Source organism: Podarcis erhardii (genome assembly GCF_964252035.2).
Source record: "Podarcis erhardii genome assembly, chromosome: 3".
Lineage (NCBI taxonomy): Eukaryota > Metazoa > Chordata > Lepidosauria > Squamata > Lacertidae > Podarcis > Podarcis erhardii.
This window is the reverse complement of record NC_138507.1, coordinates 53,252,682-53,269,898: the sequence shown is the minus strand read 5'-3', so window position 1 is coordinate 53,269,898 and position 17,217 is coordinate 53,252,682. Positions and strand designations below refer to the sequence as shown.

Here is a 17,217-nt window from a genome sequence, read left to right as displayed (position 1 = left end):
GCTTGGAATATTCAGTTACTCTGGGAACAAAGAAGTTTGCAGACCAGCTTCTGCAAAGGAAGGGAAAATTTTCATTGGTTTGGCTAGGGTTAAAACCTCACACAGTGGATGGGAAAGCTCCCTCTAGCTCCCTTCATAATTAGCTTGGTATTTCTGAGATGTCACAGAAAATTCCTGGAAAATACTCAGGGTCTTTCTGTGGGTTCTCTGAAAAGCTTTGAAAGATCAAGTCTCCAAGTGATTTCCCCCACCCCCATTCCAAGCAAGCTTATTCTCACTAGCCACAAAGTTTATTTTTGTTAGCCAAGCAAGCTCATAATAACCACTATGACTATGTTCTGCCTCTGCTGTTGGAGGCAGTATGCCTCTGAATGCTAGTTGCTGGGGAAAGCACTGTTGTGCTCAGGTCTGCTTGAGGGTTTCACATACTCATCTGGTTGGCCTTTGGTCTGATCCAACAGGCTCTTCCTATGTCCTTATGCTCACAAAGTGTGTATGGGGGGGGGCAATGGTGACTAAGGAGTGCTGGATGGAGGCAGCAGAGGTTTCATGAACGTCATTTTAAGGCCTGGCATTCTCAGGAGCATCCTTTGCTGCTGTGATGCATAGGAATTTTAAATGCCTCCTGGCTCAATTTATTAAAGTTGGAGGTAGGGATGAATCAATATGTCAATCTCAGTTTAATTCATTTCTGATTTTCCCCCAATCTTAAATTCAATTAACCCCACTTCCTCATCAGTTTGCAAATGTTTTTTAAAATCAACATGAAAATTCAGCATTTTATGTGAGTTTCTCCTAATATACACCTTTTTGCAAACAACGTCCCCTAAAGTACTGCATTTTAATATATGAATTTTTGTGCACACTTTCCCACAGTTATGCTTTTCGGTTGGAGAAATGTATCACTAAATTCAGAGAAGTGAAAATTTCAGCTGGTAGCTGTGTTTCAGTTCACATACTGGTTCTGGAATTGCTAACTAGGTAGACTTACATTAAAATGTGAACTGAATGGATTTCTCTCCCACCCCTGTTAACACTGGAAACTACAATTCTCATGCATCCACATAGCACGAAACACTGATAAACAGGCTATGGTGTATCTGGGCCTTAGGGATGTTGCCCCTACAAGTCTTCTTTATTCCTTAGTTGACACTTTTTGCTGGGGGTTTTTTCCCTTTGCAATGATACATTTCCTTGGGAAAAGGGAGGGCTGCTAAAGAGGAGCACTGGTGATGAATCCCTTATGGGCTAATATGGAACTTTGGAAGAAATTTAGACGGAGCCCGGGAATTCTCAACTGCAAGAGATTGTTCCTGATTCCCCCTTCCATTCCAAAATTTTCCATTATCACTACAGAAGACTTGAAAGAAGTCCTGGGAGATAGGGAAGCTATATCTTTAAAGAGGAGTCAGATTAGATTTGTATTCCCTGCCTTCATTTGCATTTGACAGATGGACAAAATAATCTGAATGTTGATATAGTTAGTTGTCTGGCTTCTTGAATGTTTCAAGTGGGCATTTTTTCTCAATTTTAGCCAACCTCCAGTGTCCTCCAGACACTGTAGATTACTGCTCTCATCAGACCTGGCCAGCATTGCTAATATCCAGGGGTGATAAGAGTTGAAACCCAAAACATCTAGAGGGTCCCATTTTGGCTACCTCTGGTCTAGCCATTCTAGATACGCCAATGACACATTCATTTTCATCCTGAAGTCCATTGTTCTCTGACCCTCCTTGTGCATCACCTTTGCTTCTGTTAGGAATAGCATGCACACCTGAGGCGTGGGGTGCAGAAGTGCCTCAGCCTGCTTGGGATGGATGAGCACATTCCAGCACACCTGGCCTGAAGTCCACACTGGTGGGGAGAGTGTAAGATTTCCTCCATGCCATTGTTTGTCATTTGTGTTCAGATAAGGTGGGATGATACACAGAGGGAAGAAAAGTAGAACTCTTCAGGCTCAGTAAAAGTAAATGTTTCCTTCACATAACGAAGAAGATTGGGAAACAATTTAAAACTAAAAAAAAGACTCTAAATAGAGATGCATAGGATTAACTCTTAAACACAATCACTTGATGTGATTCGCCAGCTGCATTGCTAGTGTAAGAAGCAGCCAAGATATTTCACAATACATGGGAAAATGTACATATTCTGTAAGGGTGGACCATGGATGAGGCACTTGGAATGAATAATGAGAAATCCAGCTGGTTTCGTTTCTTTGATGGCCATGTTTATGACAAAAACCATTTAACAGCCTTGGTCTGGTAAAGATTTCTTATCTGAAGTCACTCTGCCTGTCCATGTTTTTGTCTCCCTATCTCCATGGAAAATTCAAGGCATGCTTTCTTTGCTATATAGATAATTCCTAACATCACAGTAAAAATGGAATATAGTGACTACAGAAACACAATCCAGCCAAAGTCGAGCATTTTCAGCCTGCGTAAGTTCGCTGTTCAAACCAATGGGACCTATGAATGCTTAACTTTGACAGTCCACTCATTTATCAAAGAATGCAACTCCTTTCCTGCTTTTGTAGCCTAGGTCATAAATGCCATCAGGCATAGCTGCTTTAAGGACTGCTTGCCATTCCAGCAGTTAAGAGCTTTCAGGCTCTCCAGTCTTCATTTGGTTCATAAACACATACATTTTTGCCTTGCTGCCAGGCCCATCTAGTCCAGCATTTTGTATCCACAGCACCCAGTCAGGTGGCCTATGGGTGCACACAATCAGGGCAACAAAAGAAATGTCCATACCCTGGGCATTTGCCATGTGTCACTCACTCTTGTACATGTCTTCATAGAGAAGTTCTCAAGTGATGTTTACATTTGCACGTGCTGAGACGGTTCTAGGGTTACACTAGATAGACAATGAAAGCTTCAAGTGTACATGATGGCTGCTGTCACCATTTACAGGAGAGGAAAAATATTCAGGTTAATTCACTGGCTTCAGATTTGGCGCTATGATGAGTGAGAGTCTGTTAGATCCAATCAATAGACTGGTAGACTGAATCTCAATGAGTATTCTACAAAAGACTTCTAACTCCCATAGAGAGCAACATGGGAGCAGGGCTGGATGTGTGGATGTTGGAGGAAGGAATACATTAAATATCAGGCGTGGTGCTGCCACTCCCTTGGTGCTGCACACGGGAGTTGGAATACCTGAAGAATGAGTTATTGAGAAAATGAGATACCCCTAGCATTCATTCATTCATTTAATTTGTAAGCGGCTTTTGCACAAAAAAGCATGCTGTAAGCAGCTTATGACAAAAAAATAGGGATGCATTCAAAGCAAGCACTACAAAACAACAATAATGTAGTAAAACAAAAATATAATAACATAGAAAACATCACATTTCAATACTATAAATATAACAATATTACTTAAACAACATGCCGCATCATGTAGCAAAATTAACAAGGGAGCCTCACTGTTTCACCTATTTATTTATTTATTTATTTATTTATTTAGACAGACAGACAGACAGACAGACAGACAGACAGGCATACCCCGCCCATCTGGCTGAGTTGCCCCAGCCACTCTTAGTCCTAGAAACAGCTGTCCCATGTTGCTCACAGTTTCTCTCCTGCAGCTGCTTCTTATAAGGTTTCCAAGGGCAAGGGCTGGGGGTGGGGATAGCTGGAAAGACCCACAAGGTGATGAGGCGCTTTCTGCACAACAAACATGCAACAAGTATAGCCCTGTTAAGGTGTTTGCCTGAGCACGTGTGGAATTAAGTTGAGGATGAAGGCAAGGACATGTCTATAAGTCCAATGTCCCCAGAAGCACAGGCTCCTCTGTAAACCTTTGCATGGTTAGAATCTTCTCCTATCGCAGGTCTCAGTAGTGACAATATAAAAGGATATTATTAAAATAACGAGGTGGCCTCCCAGTTAAGAAGCACCCTTCAAACCCAATGACAAATGGCCTCTATGATACAGGCTTTTAAGTGAGTCTTAGAACTCGCCTTTCTGGACCTTTCCTTGGGCTCATGCAGCTAGTGAGGCTTTTGCTTGACTTTTTGTTTTCAGATTTCAGAGCTGTTTGAAAATGTTTCATGTGAACTTTGATGGAAAAGTTCCGGTTGCTGTTTTATAGTGGCTTTACAATAGTTTGATTTTCTTACAGCATCACCCTGTTGCATATGTTGCCTGAAAGGTAGCCTTTAAAATGGATGGATAGATTCAACTTAAAAGTGCTTAAGTTGGACCTTGACCAGCAATGATGATGTTGATGATTATGTTTTATTTCAAAAGCAACATCAAGAGCCAATCCGTTAAAAAAGAAACACAACTTATTGGGCACAGGAAATCCTCTTACATATATAGGAAAAAGAAAGTTCAGTTGCTTTTTGGACTCTCTGAATATCCCCCCCCCCCAATATTGTACAGCCACTACTCCTGAATAATAGCAGCCAGTTGTCCTGAAACAATAATACCAAAGAGGACTTTTATTAACCATTTCCTGGCTGTGTGCTCCCACCCCCACCCCAATCGCCAAGAGAGTATGGGAACTGATAATTGAAACATTCAGTGAAAATCAGGCAAGCTCTAACTGGAGCTGTGTGCATAATGCATTAACGTGAGAAAAATGCATGTCTGTCCCATGACTCACAGAGCAATTAAAATGTATTTCAGTGAATTAATTTCCCATAATAGCTATGACACAGCTGATCAGGAGGAATCAAGCAAGAATTGAATTCACACATTTAAAAGAATAAATAATAGTAATCAACATCATCACAATCTTCTAAGTTAGGTGGAGAATTAGCACCAGCCTCACCAATTATTTTCCATCCTCTTTCTACATGAAAATAATACAATAAAATTGTCCAAGGCTTTGGCAACAGGCTTTTGTGGGATTGTGTGTGTGTGTGTGCGTGCGCGTGCCTTTCATATGATAATTGAGAGATTCTATGGCAACCATTGAAAAAGAAAAGGGGGGGGGGTTGAAAACAAAAGCTGTAGCAGAAGAGGATCAGTGCACATTCAGAGCATCTGCAGGAATAAGTCTCGCCTTCTAGATGTAAAAAGTGCCTGATGATAGGCTAGCAAAGGCACTGATTTAACTCAAGCAGAGACAGTATGTAATTAATGCAGTTCCCAGCTTTAGCCTTCAAATCTGCCCAGCTTTGCTCTTCTGTAACATCCATTTAAATGTGTCCTGCACCATAGGGACAGATTACACCAGGATGCCCTGTTGGAGCAATTATTATGGCATACGATAGCACTGTTTATTTAAATAATACCATCAATCCACTAGCAGTCCATTATGGAAATGTTTCTGTCTCAAAGACCCCTGGTTCCAAAGTGCTTGCAATTTGTAAGGTCCCTGCCCCAAAGTGCTTACAATCTGAAGTTGGGTTGTGACTAGAGAACAGCAGGGGAAATTTTGAGGGCAGTGGGTCTGAGGACAGTTAATGCTGAAGGATACCAAAATCACAGAAATGAATATATTGGAAGCAGAAAGTCTAAGAGGGACAAGGACATGGAGAGTTTTAAAGGGAAGGAATTGTATGTTTGATGTGGAAAAGGGAAAAGGATAAGACTGCACCATGGAATGGTAGGAAGAACCAGGTGGGGAACCCCCAAGGGAAGAAGGCTCAGACCCCACAGATTGGTGGTGGGACAATGAAGAGGGAGAAGAGGGAGCAGACTGGGAGGTGGAGGTGTTGGAAGCAGAAAAGGTAACAGAGCATAGTGAGCTGGGAGAGTTTGTGGCAGAGAGAAGTTCAGAATCAGAGGCAGAAGCTGAGGCAGGATAATGGGATGAGGCTGGTGAAGAGTCATGGGTGGCTCCCCCTCCTTTGGTGACAAGCTCTCCTCCTGCTTGTCTCCCAGATCCATAAGAGGCTTGAAAAGAGAAGAGAAGAGATTGGTTGATTTTTTTTGGGGGGGGGGACCCTGGAGAGGAAGGATTTAGGCAGCTGTGGGGAGGTGGTGGCCTTCAGTCTCAGGAACTGCTTCTTCTGCTTCTGCTTCGTCTTCGTATTTATACATGCTACACAAGACGCATTCTCTGGAGGCAGGCAGTTTGTCATTTGTGGAAATCATCCAAAACTGTGAAAACAATGTCATGGCCACCATCCTTCACATAGTTAAGCATGCCCTACTCTGAGTTCAATGAGCTTAAGTACGTCTAACTCTGAGTACTTTGTAGCCAAAACGACCTCCAGCCTTCCTCATTATTAAATTCATCTCGGAGGGTATAATTAGAAATATATGAGTTGGCTCTAAGGCTTTTGGTCTCATGGACTCTGCTTCCTTTTCTTCAGCATGCTCCAGAATGTAAACAGTTGCTCGTTCTAGGCAAAAAGCAGTAACAGTTTTTTGAGCCTTGCTTGAGTCAGAACTAAACATTACTTGCAAAGGTAGGTATCAAAACTTGAATCACCGCTTTTGTTAGAAAAATGCTGTTTTCTCCCTCCTTCTTAATTTTGGAGAAAATAAGTGTGAATGTGTGTGGAGGGGTACATAACCCTTCCCCACCCATCAAGTCTTCTCCAACCTGCTCCCCCAGATGCTTCTTCCCATAGAGTTCTAGAGAGATGTTTCAGCTCACAAACTTCTGGCTGTGACCTGTTTGTTGATATAGCACGGGGTGGGGAAGACAGAAAGAAGTAGCAGATGGAGAAACATATACAGTGGTACCTCAAGTTACATATGCTTTAGGTTACAGACTCCACTAACCCAGAAATAGTGCTTCAGGTTAAGAACTCTGCTTCAGGATGAGAACAGAAATTGTGTTCCGGCAGTGCAGTGGCAACAGGAGGCCCCATTAGCTAAAGTGCTGCTTCAGGTTAAGAACAGTTTCAGGTTAAGAATGGACCTCTGGAACGAATTAAGTACTTAACCCGAGGTACCACTGTACACACTTTCCCAGTTCCAAATCTTATTTCTTTACTTAGGTCACTTCCAGACCACCTTTCAATTGAAAGGTCCCTCAAAGTGAGGTACCTTCCCCAGCCTCCCTTTCTTGAACAAAAGTTGCCATGCAGATTTAGTTCTATGCATTTAAGTGTAATGCTTAGTTCCATCCATAGAAGGCAATGATAAAAGTCTACTGCTTATTCAGCAGGCTCTAATATGTGGTTGGCCGAGGAAAATGAATTCACATCAATGCATTTGGAGTACAGTGTACACTGTTACTTTGTTTGTGGTTTGTTTGGTTTTGGGGAAAAGTTGTTTCTAATTGACCTAAATACTATTCATTTTCAAGCATTTTTAATTTTTGGCACAGGATATTAAAATTTTAATGCGGGGCAGTGTAGAAATAGGTTCAAGCAGCACATGATCTAGTGCCGTGCATCAGAGTCATGAAACAGGCAGCTGTCTTGCTAGGATTGCTTCTTCCTCCTAAAAACCACAACCCAAAGTCTTATGATTCCTAGAAAACAAGAGGGGGAGAAGGGGAAATTCCTGACTTCTAAAGAACAGAACCGCTAGACTTTTTTTTTGTAGGAGGCCATACTGTAACAATTCCTCATTCTCTTGTTTTGTATATAACCAGTTTCAAGGCAATACAAAGTATAGGCATGCATGATCCATCCATCCCAAGTGAAGTAATTTTCAGTCAAATCTATTTCGGTGGCAGAGCTATGCTCATGCTTAGTTCTTTCCTTGCTGAAGTAAATCGTGCCCACTCTGCATTTGAAGTCACAATGTTAAGTGAAGCGGCAAAAGGCTTCTTCCTCTGTGATGGTACCATAGCAATGGAATGTCCTCCCAAGGGATGCCTTTGTTCATTTCTTGATGACCTTCAGGTGCCTGGCCAAGGTAGCCCTTTTCCAGCAAGATGTTGGGAGAGATTCTTGACTGCACATTGATTATTTATTTTTTTACTGTTTTCATTTCTTTTATTGCTACTGGATTTTATTGGTTTTAGACACCATTTTAATTTTTTTTTTTAAACATATTTCTAAGTCAGTTTCAAACAACAAACTGCTCTCTCTTCCTATAAGCATTTTGGTACATTTGGTACATTTTCTTAAAAATAACCTCTTTTAGTAAATGAGGGGCTCTGCTAAAAATGGTGTCATGATGACTGTATCAGTGTTCCTCTGTTTGAATGAACACTGAAGCTTTCATTAAACAGGATTCCAATGGAATTGCATACTATGAGGCTTTTCACCCTGAGAACTTGCCCATAAGTCAAGATAGAAAGCTGAACTGCAATAATGCCCAAATGATTAAAAATGACGTGTCCCCATTTTTGAAAGCATTAGTCTTAATATATTTCTTAAGAACTGCAGTTTACATCATTTTTGTTACCACGGGATGGAAATTCCCTTTCTGAAGTCTTGGGAACACTGCTCTTTTTCGGCATATTATTTGCCAGCTGCCCTAAAAGAAAAAAGAAAAGAAGCAGAAATTAGTTGCTGAAAGTCTTCAGGGCAAAATCTCCATAATGATGCCTATTTACCAGTAAAAGTGAACTAATGTCACAAAACCAATTTAGCTTTGATCCCAAATTTTACCCCTCATTTCTTAGAATCAGGCATTGAAACATGGTACAGAAAATTATGGAGGGAAGCCTTTCAAGACTAGGTGTTGGTGACATAAATCAAGGTGAGTTACCGTATGTAAAGAATACTATTGTTTGTTTTAAATTGATTTAATATTGTATTTTTAAATTGCTGGTAAGAACATCACCACCACAATGTGTCATACAGATTTATTCAGCAAGATTTATATACCATTTAACAAAACAATATCTAAGCAGTTTACATAATAGTGCAAAAAAGTCGTTCAAAATGATGATAAAAGGGCAGACAATCAAATTATCTAAATATAGATGAAATCAACTGTTTGGAAAATATGAACAAACTTGCATTCAAGTCTGGGTTGGTTTGTTTCAGGACATGTTGAAAACAATAGAATGAAGACAGCTGCCTCCATAGCTTTTTTAAAGCACAATTATGTGCTAATATTTTATAGCAATAAGTTACAATCCCTATGAAGGGAGCAGAGGGGCCATGCTCACTGCCCTCATCCCCACAGACATATCCCTGATGGTTCTGCTCCCCCCCCCCCACATGCTGCACCATCCACATGCCTGGTGAGGAAAGGTCTGACGCTCACTGCCTGGTTTAGAGTTCTGCACACAAGTAGAGAAGGCACCTTGCTTCAGATCTCCTACTCAGCTGTGGCACACAGATGCATGGCCCCACTTTTCTCCTCACAAAATTCACAATGCAAGAGGTTTGAATGCCAGAATAGGCCCATAGCCTTCCGTAATTTCACCTTTTATCAAGCGGTGCCATACATGCACCAAAATATGGCCTACCATATTTTGAAGTACAGTGGTACCTCGGGTTAAGTACTTAATTTGTTCCGGAGGTCCGTTCTTAACCTGAAACTGTTCTTAACCTGAAGCACCACTTTAGCTGATGGGGCCTCCTGCTGCCGCTGCGCTGCCGCTGCACAATTTCTGTTCTCATCCTGAAGCAAAGTTCTTAACCCAAGGTACTATTTCTGGGTTAGCAGAGTCTGTAACCTGAAGCGTATGTAACCTAAAGTGTATGTAACCTGAGGTACCACTATAATTACAATAATTGCTGTTGCCATCTAAAGAGGGCCTCTCATAAGACCATTGAAGGTCTAATTGCCATATTTTGAAGAGCAAAACAGAGGACAATTTGCCGATTTCTACTTTTAACTATGGATCACTAAGACGACTCTCATTTTACGTACCTATGGAAAAGAGGACATGTCCTGGAAAAAGAGGACACATGGCAACCCAGGTTGTGCTATTATTATTATTATTATTATTATTATTATTATTATTATTATTATTTAAACACTAGGTGCATTCGGGGCAGGGGAGCAATTATCATTGGCACCATGATGTGTGAGGAGATGAGGTTTAACCCTTCCCACACCAGACGTTATCTCAGGTAAAATTACCTGCTTCCATACATAGCAATTAATAAAGGGATGGGGAACCTCTCATTGGTGCCAATTGGATATTTTTTGGTAATGTGAATTGCTGTGTTTCTGTGGTGTCTCTTCCCTTCTGCACAGGGTAAAAAAGTATCATAATTTAAGCACAAGTGAAAATTTATAGACTGCTATCTCCTTAAAAGCCATATTTGAAAGTTAGATTGTGCGAATTCAAAGTGTTTGCTTTCTTTTCCGGTGGCTTTCCCAAACAATCTGTCTGATGTGGCTTTACTGCACTCCATCCATTTATATTAATTTTCCAAAAGGCAAATAATATGATATCCAGTCTCTCTAATGAGCCAAGACTGGCTGTGTTCTATATACCTGCTGCATTTCTATATCCCCTGTTTTTAAAAGCTAGACATTGTAGGCTCCAGCACACAAATGAAGTATGACACCAGGGTTTATTAAAGAAGAAGTTTTGCTGTGACCTGTTTCAAAGTCGCCAAGACTTCACCTTTCCTTATTACTTCAGTGACCAAGCACCTCAGTTTAGATCTAACTGACAAAATAAGCCAGAAAGGGCAAGAAGTGAGAATGCATGTGGTGGACCACACATCTCCAGAAATCTTGCCCATACAGTATCCTCAAGCTGCACATATTTATATATAAAAAATATGCCAACACAATCCTACTGTTTTACTGAATGTTGCAATGTACATCATGAGCTGCTAACTATGCTCATGTATTTAACAGTGTGATAACTAGCAAATTATTTTTCTCTTTCTATCAAGCACAAACAAGCATGTGGTACAGCAGAAGCTTTGGAAGTTCTAATATTGATATAATTCATTCTGTCAATAAAAACACATTTCTAGTTTTTCACAAGCATATAAACAACATATTTTGTGCTTTCATAGTAGCAAATTCATTCTAATTATTTATTAGCTTTACTACCCATATTTTCAAGATTGTTGACAATTCTGACATGAAATGAGACCAAACACCGCTATACATTGTGTTTCCCTAAGCAATGTATAGAATCTATACTGGTAAACATGAAAACAGTCCAATGTGCAAAACTGGGTATATTCCATTTTCACTGGGTTTTGGGAGCTTCAAATTCAGAAACTGGAGAATTATAATGATTTTTTAAATCATATTTGTAGCCTTGGCCACTTAAACATATATCAATTTGCTTGTGTGAATTTACAGAGCGAAACAACTCTAGACATCCATTGTACAATTGGGATTTTACTATTAATTGAACTGCTCTGCTCAATTATCCATTTGTTATAACAACAACAACAACAACAACACACTTTACATTTGAAAAGACAAACTATAGAAGAAAGCATAAACAAAAAAGTTAAAGTTATTAATATTATTTGTCATGCAAAGATATGCTAATGACAACAGTGAGTGGTAGAAGTTTGCAGCCAGATTGGTTATGTAGTTGGTAATTCAAATTAATATGTGAAGTCCAGTCACCTTTATTGCTCTGGCTTAATCTTTTTGGCTTGCTGTGCAGCAGTTGGCAGGATTCTGCAGTCAGACTCTGTTCTAACCCTTCCTTACCTGTTGCCTCCTTTTCTGCCAAGCACGCAATAGTTTCTGTCTTCAGGTTCTATGCATTGCTTTTGCTCATCCTTACTCTACACTTTTCCGGCCATGATTGTTACCTCATGTTCCTGTTTTTCAAATTACTGGTGATTTTGGCCCACTCACTTTAGCCACACTTTGTTCTGAGCAACTTCTCCACCACCTCTCTTTTCCCTCAACATCTTTTCAGTCACCTCAAAATCTTTTAAAACTCACTTTCAAAAGTTTTGTAAGGAGGCAACATACCCATGACTTTGCAGGACTTCTGCCTGGCATTCCCCAGCATGTGTCCCACTCAGATCTGCTCTGGAGGTTTCCCCAACTCTCTGGAGCATATTTTAGTGGGTGCTATAGGCGGTGCTTTTCCCCCTAAAAACAATGTTTTGGGGTACTCTTATTTTCCTACTCGTTTTGAAACACTGCCCCTCAATGAGGCCAAACTTAGATTCACAAAATGTTTAGGGGTATGCGTACCCCTGCGAACCCCCAGGGGAAAAAGCACTGACTGTAGGGGTGTGTGGAGAGAGAGGGAGGATAAGTCTTACTGCATCTCATTGACTACTGTGAGAATAGGACGCTAGACGAGATGGACCACTGATTGTGCAGGCTCTTCTTAGGAGCTGATGTTGTGCAGTTGGAAGCCTGCAGTAATATCTGCTAATGATATGATGACATTGGATACAATCCTAAATAGCCACATGACATTTTTAATTTAAAAAAGGCAGACAAACACCCCTGGAGAACTGTGCAAGACTTACAATTCAGTCTTCCAATTGCTGATAATCTTCTTCTTTGGTGATCACTTGTGGCCGAGTAAGATTGTCTTCCATGAACACAGTCTTAATGGTGTGTCCGTAAGTGACTGTGGAAGCCAATTCTGGATCCACACATCTTTCCACAGTGGGGACATAGGTTTTCGGGCAGGAGTTGATCATGGTGAGGATTTGCCAAACGTGCTTTCCTCTTCACTCGTTTCTGCCTTTCATTCTGAGTTCGTGCTTCTTCAAAGTCCAGGGCACCTTTGGCAAAGGCTGTTCTCCAATTGGAGCACTCGCAGGCCAGTGTTTCCCAATTTTACATCCTTATACTGCATTTTTTTAGATTTGCCAGTCAATTGAGATCTACCAGTCAATTGTGGGCTGTCCCTGGTCGATCCCGATTGATCATGTGATCTCCAGTGACCTACCCCCCCCCAAAGCTCAACAGTTCTGGTCAATCCAATGGGTAGATCACTGCCAGTTTATTTATAGTGGGAGTAGATCGCAGTCTCTTGGAAGTTGAACACCCCTGGTCTATTGCATTGTAGTGCAGGGAGTGGGGAAAAGGAAGTTCCCCATCTCCTAAAAACCTCTTCCTAGCCTTCAGCTGTGCCCCCTGTGAGTTTTATTTTTTATATATATATATATTTATTAAAGGTGTTTTTTTTTATTACAATACAAATAAATAAACACAATAGTACATATCATAACATATTTTCTTATCTTCTTTGGACTTCCTCACATCTCCCGCTCCAGCGTTCCAAATTATAAAACTTAAACCAGCAATTTATCACCTTGTTTCCATCCTTATTATCTAATTTTCCAATGTTGTATCTCAAATTTTAGATACGTTTATTTCATACCTTAAAAATTAAGCTTAGCCTAATAATTATCCAAAATTTGTCTTTTCCTAAATTTAACTTATCTTCATAATTCATTTCGTCTATTTTAATGGTGCCAAGTTATTTATAATCTAGCATCGTTCTTAACCTTCATACAATTTACAATATTTTTGCAAATAAATCTTAAAATTCTTCCAATCTTCTTCTACGGTCTCCTCTCCCAGGTCTCGGATTCTGCCGGTCATCTTGGCCAGTTCCATATAGTCTATCAGTTGCATCTGCCATTCTTCCAGTGTGGGTAAATCTTGGGTTTTCCAGTGCTTGGCGACGAGTATCCTTGCTGCCGTTGTTGCATACATAAAAAATGTTCGGTCCTTCTTTAACACCCTCTGGCCGACAATACCCAGAAGGAAGGCCTCTGGTTTCTTAGGGAAGGTATACTTAAATACCTTTTTCAGCTCATTATATATCATTTCCCAGAAAGCCTTCACTCTAGGGCAGGTCCACCAGAAGTGAAAGAACGTTCCTTCGCTTACTTTACATTTCCAGCATTTGTTATCGGACAAATGGTATATTTTTGCAAGTTTGACTGGGGTCATGTACCATCTATATATCATTTTCATAACATTTTCTTTCAAAGCATTACATGCAGTGAAGTTCAGCCCAGTGGTCCACAACCTTTCCCAGTCCTCAAACATGATATTATACCCAATGTCCTGTGCCCACTTTATCATGGCCGATTTTACCGTTTCATCTTGTGTGTTCCATTTTAACAGCAAGTTATACATTCTTGAAAGTACCTTAGTCTTAGGCTCTAACAATTCCGTTTCCAGCTTCGATTTTTCCACCTGGAATCCTAACTTTTTGTCAAGTTTAAAAACTTCCTTAATCTGAGCGTAGTGTAACCAATCTTGCACTTTATCTTTCATTTTATCCATACTCTGCAATTTCCAATTATCTCCATCTTTTTCTAATATTTCCCAATACTTTGGCCAATTGGCCTCCATATTGAGTCTTTTTCGGGCCTTCGCTTCCAGTGGTGAAAGCCACCTTGGAGTTTTATTTTCCAGTAAGTCTTTGTATTTTGTCCAGACATTAAACACTGCTTTTCTGACAATATGGTTCTTGAAAACCTTGTTAATCTTAACCTTGTCATACCATAGATATGCATGCCAGCCAAAAGCATTGTTAAAACCTTCCAAATCCAGTACATCAGTGTCTTCAAGAAGTAGCCAGTCTTTTAACCAGCAGAAAGCTGCTGATTCATAATACAACCTTAAGTCTGGCAGGGCAAAGCCCCCTCTTTCTTTCGCATCAGTTAATATCTTAAACTTAATTCTGGGCTTTTTGCCCTGCCAGACAAATTTGGAAATATCTCTCTGCCACTTCCGAAAGCACTCTGTTTTGTCCACAATCTGTAATGTTTGAAACAAGAACAGCATTTTTGGCAAGACATTCATCTTAATAGCAGCAATTCGGCCTAACAAGGAAAGTTTCAATCTTGTCCAACTTTCTAAATCTCTCTTAATTTCTGACCAACATTTCTCATAGTTGTCCTTAAAAAGACTCAAGTTTTTTGCTGTTATATTTACCCCTAGGTATTTTACTTTTTTAACCACATTTAACTCTGTCTCCCTCTGAAACCGTTCTGAGTCTGTAACTGTCAAGTTTTTTTCTAATACCTTAGTTTTTTGCTTATTTAATTCAAATCCCGCCACCCGACCAAACTCTTGAATCAATTGTAGTACTCTTTTCGTACTAGATTCTGGCTCCTGTAAAGTCAAAACTAGGTCATCTGCAAAAGCTTTAAGTTTGTACTGTTTCGCTCCGACCTGAATTCCTTCGACCAACCGGTCCCTCCTAATCATATTCAAGAGCACCTCCAGGACTGAAATGAATAACAGTGGGGAAATAGGGCAACCTTGTCGTGTTCCTTTTCAATTTTGAACTCTTCTGTGACCACATTGTTAACTATCAATTTAGCTTTTTGTTCTGAATAGATTGCATCTATCCCATTTTCAAACCCCCGTCCCGCTCCCATCCCTTCCAAGTTTTTCTTCATGAATTTCCAGGAAATATTATCAAAGGCCTTCTCTGCATCTATAAAGATTAATACAGCTTTTGTATTGATATTTGTTTGCAGCAGTTCCAAAATATCAATAATGTTCCTTGTGTTAGCAAACAAATGTCTGCCTGGGAGAAAGCCCGCCTGGTCCTTGTGAATTACTTCATTTAAAACTTTTTTAAATCTGCTTGCTAAAATGTCTGCAAATATTTTGTAATCCACATTTAAAAGGGAGATGGGACGGTAGTTCTTAAGTTGTGTCTTTTCAGTTTCCAATTTAGGTATCAATGTGATGAAAGCTTCTTTCCACGATTCCCCCTGTGAGTTTTAATCACAGCAGAACTGACAACTCCCCGGCCTCTTCCAGAAGCAACAATACAAACATCTCCCTCTCTCCCTTTGCCATTGCATAAGCCCAGGCAACTTTGTGGAGGCTTCAAAACTACAGATAAGCTTTGTACAGAATTGAAAATCTCTTTCATTTCCTTTTAAAGTCTTTGCTGACTGACGAGGCTTTCCTTGAGGGATGATCCAGCTATGATGATGTCTTCGCTGGTTCATGGTGTACTCATTTATACTTGTTTTATAAATGTGATTTCACGGTTGCTATTTACCAACATTGTATTTTTTTCTTATGTTGGCAGCATAGAAAATCTTGCAAATCAGTTAGATTAATATCAGTGCAGTGCTCTTACATAGCTCTCATTCATTGCAGGGAAGCTGGCACCCAAGTCTAGCATAAGCCCCAGGCATCCTGGGACATTTGCTGGGGTAAATGCACCCTAGCAGGACCCCCAGCATCCACCACCCTAACATCTGGAGCAGGGCCTGCTGGCACTGAATGTGGATGGTCATATGCAATGGTATTTTGATAGCTTTCTACCAAAATATTCTTCTTAAGACACCAGGGGTGGGGAACAGTGACCTCCTCCATTGTCCAGAACCAAAAAACTGTGAAAGTAATTCTATGCTTCCAAAAGGAGTTTTCCCTTGTGCTGTTGAAAGGCAGCTCCCCATGCTACATAGCAAACTTAAAAAATAAAACTCAGGAGAGTTTCAGAAGCAATTTGTGCTGCTTCTTCTTGGGCTGTTGTTAAATGTAAAAAACCAAAAGCTTCTTGGCATGCAAGAAGAATAAGCTACAGGGACACTGTTGGAAAGGTACGCAAAGAACATTTTCCTACTAAAACAAAACAAAAAGGGAAAGCTCTTTCTCATGTGATATTCAGAAGCGCAGGAAAGCCTTATAGATTTTAGGCCAGTTAATGAAAGAGTTAAGTTAAAGCATTCCACACCATGCGTAATCTCATTTGCAGAGTGTTTCTAAGAAGAAGAAAAGGTACATTCTGTGAGAAATTTTAAGTTGATTATATGTTTTGATGTGGTCACTTATGTAAAAGAGTAGCTAGTGTGATGCCTACAGCTGGATGTTGCTGGACTACAGCTCCCATCATCCCTGACCATTGTCCATGCTGACAAGAGCTGGTGGGATTTGTAGTCCAAAATATTTAGATGGCACCATGTCACCCCCCTTCCTGAATTATGAACTGATCTAGGCCTGAGCCAGAGAGCCCTGCATGCATTTTCAGGCTGCCTGGAAGAAAAGCAGTTGGTGTAAGTATTGCAACAGTGGTTGTGCACCACCCCAAATCTCTGCCGAGTGGTAGCAAGATTCCAGGGGTTTCCAGGTATGCTTCTGTTGAGAATTCAGGCATGTCAGAGACTGCAGTGTTTTAATATATATGGTTTATTTTACACTTATATGCACTGTAAAGTAGGACATATGGCCATCCTATTAAAACCATACAAAGGATAAACTATATCCCTGTCAGAATGTCTTCCAATTTGAATGAAAGCTGTGAAAACAAAAGGAAGGAGAGAAACATTTCCATCATCACATTGCATAAATTAGAATAAAGATGATGAAACATGAAATGTATGTCAGCATATAGGCGTGCAGGCTGGTCAGAGAAAGAGTGAGAGCCTTGCTGTCTGTCTCCATCTTCTGACAGCTGCAAGTTGGAAAAGCAAGTCATGTGGAGTCTGGTCTGTAAGGGGAAGAGCTGAACTGCAGG

General features: G+C 40.4%; 2 long non-coding RNA genes across 2 annotated transcripts in view; one reads left to right on the top strand and one right to left on the bottom strand.

The window, feature by feature from the left end:
- The first annotated feature begins 7,443 nt into the window (after positions 1 to 7,443).
- Positions 7,444 to 17,217, top strand: part of LOC309339355 — a 38,644-nt gene continuing 28,870 nt past the window's right edge. Inside the window, exons 1-2 of the long non-coding RNA XR_014155225.1 lie at positions 7,444 to 7,769; positions 8,485 to 8,561. This is a non-coding gene — a long non-coding RNA (uncharacterized lncRNA). The remainder of the gene's footprint in view (positions 7,770 to 8,484; positions 8,562 to 17,217) is intronic.
- On the bottom strand, positions 7,788 to 15,847 carry LOC309339488. The gene is made up of 3 exons (XR_014155405.1): positions 15,453 to 15,847; positions 12,236 to 12,836; positions 7,788 to 8,336 (listed from the first exon to the last, which is right to left on the bottom strand). It is a non-coding gene; the product is annotated as an uncharacterized lncRNA (long non-coding RNA).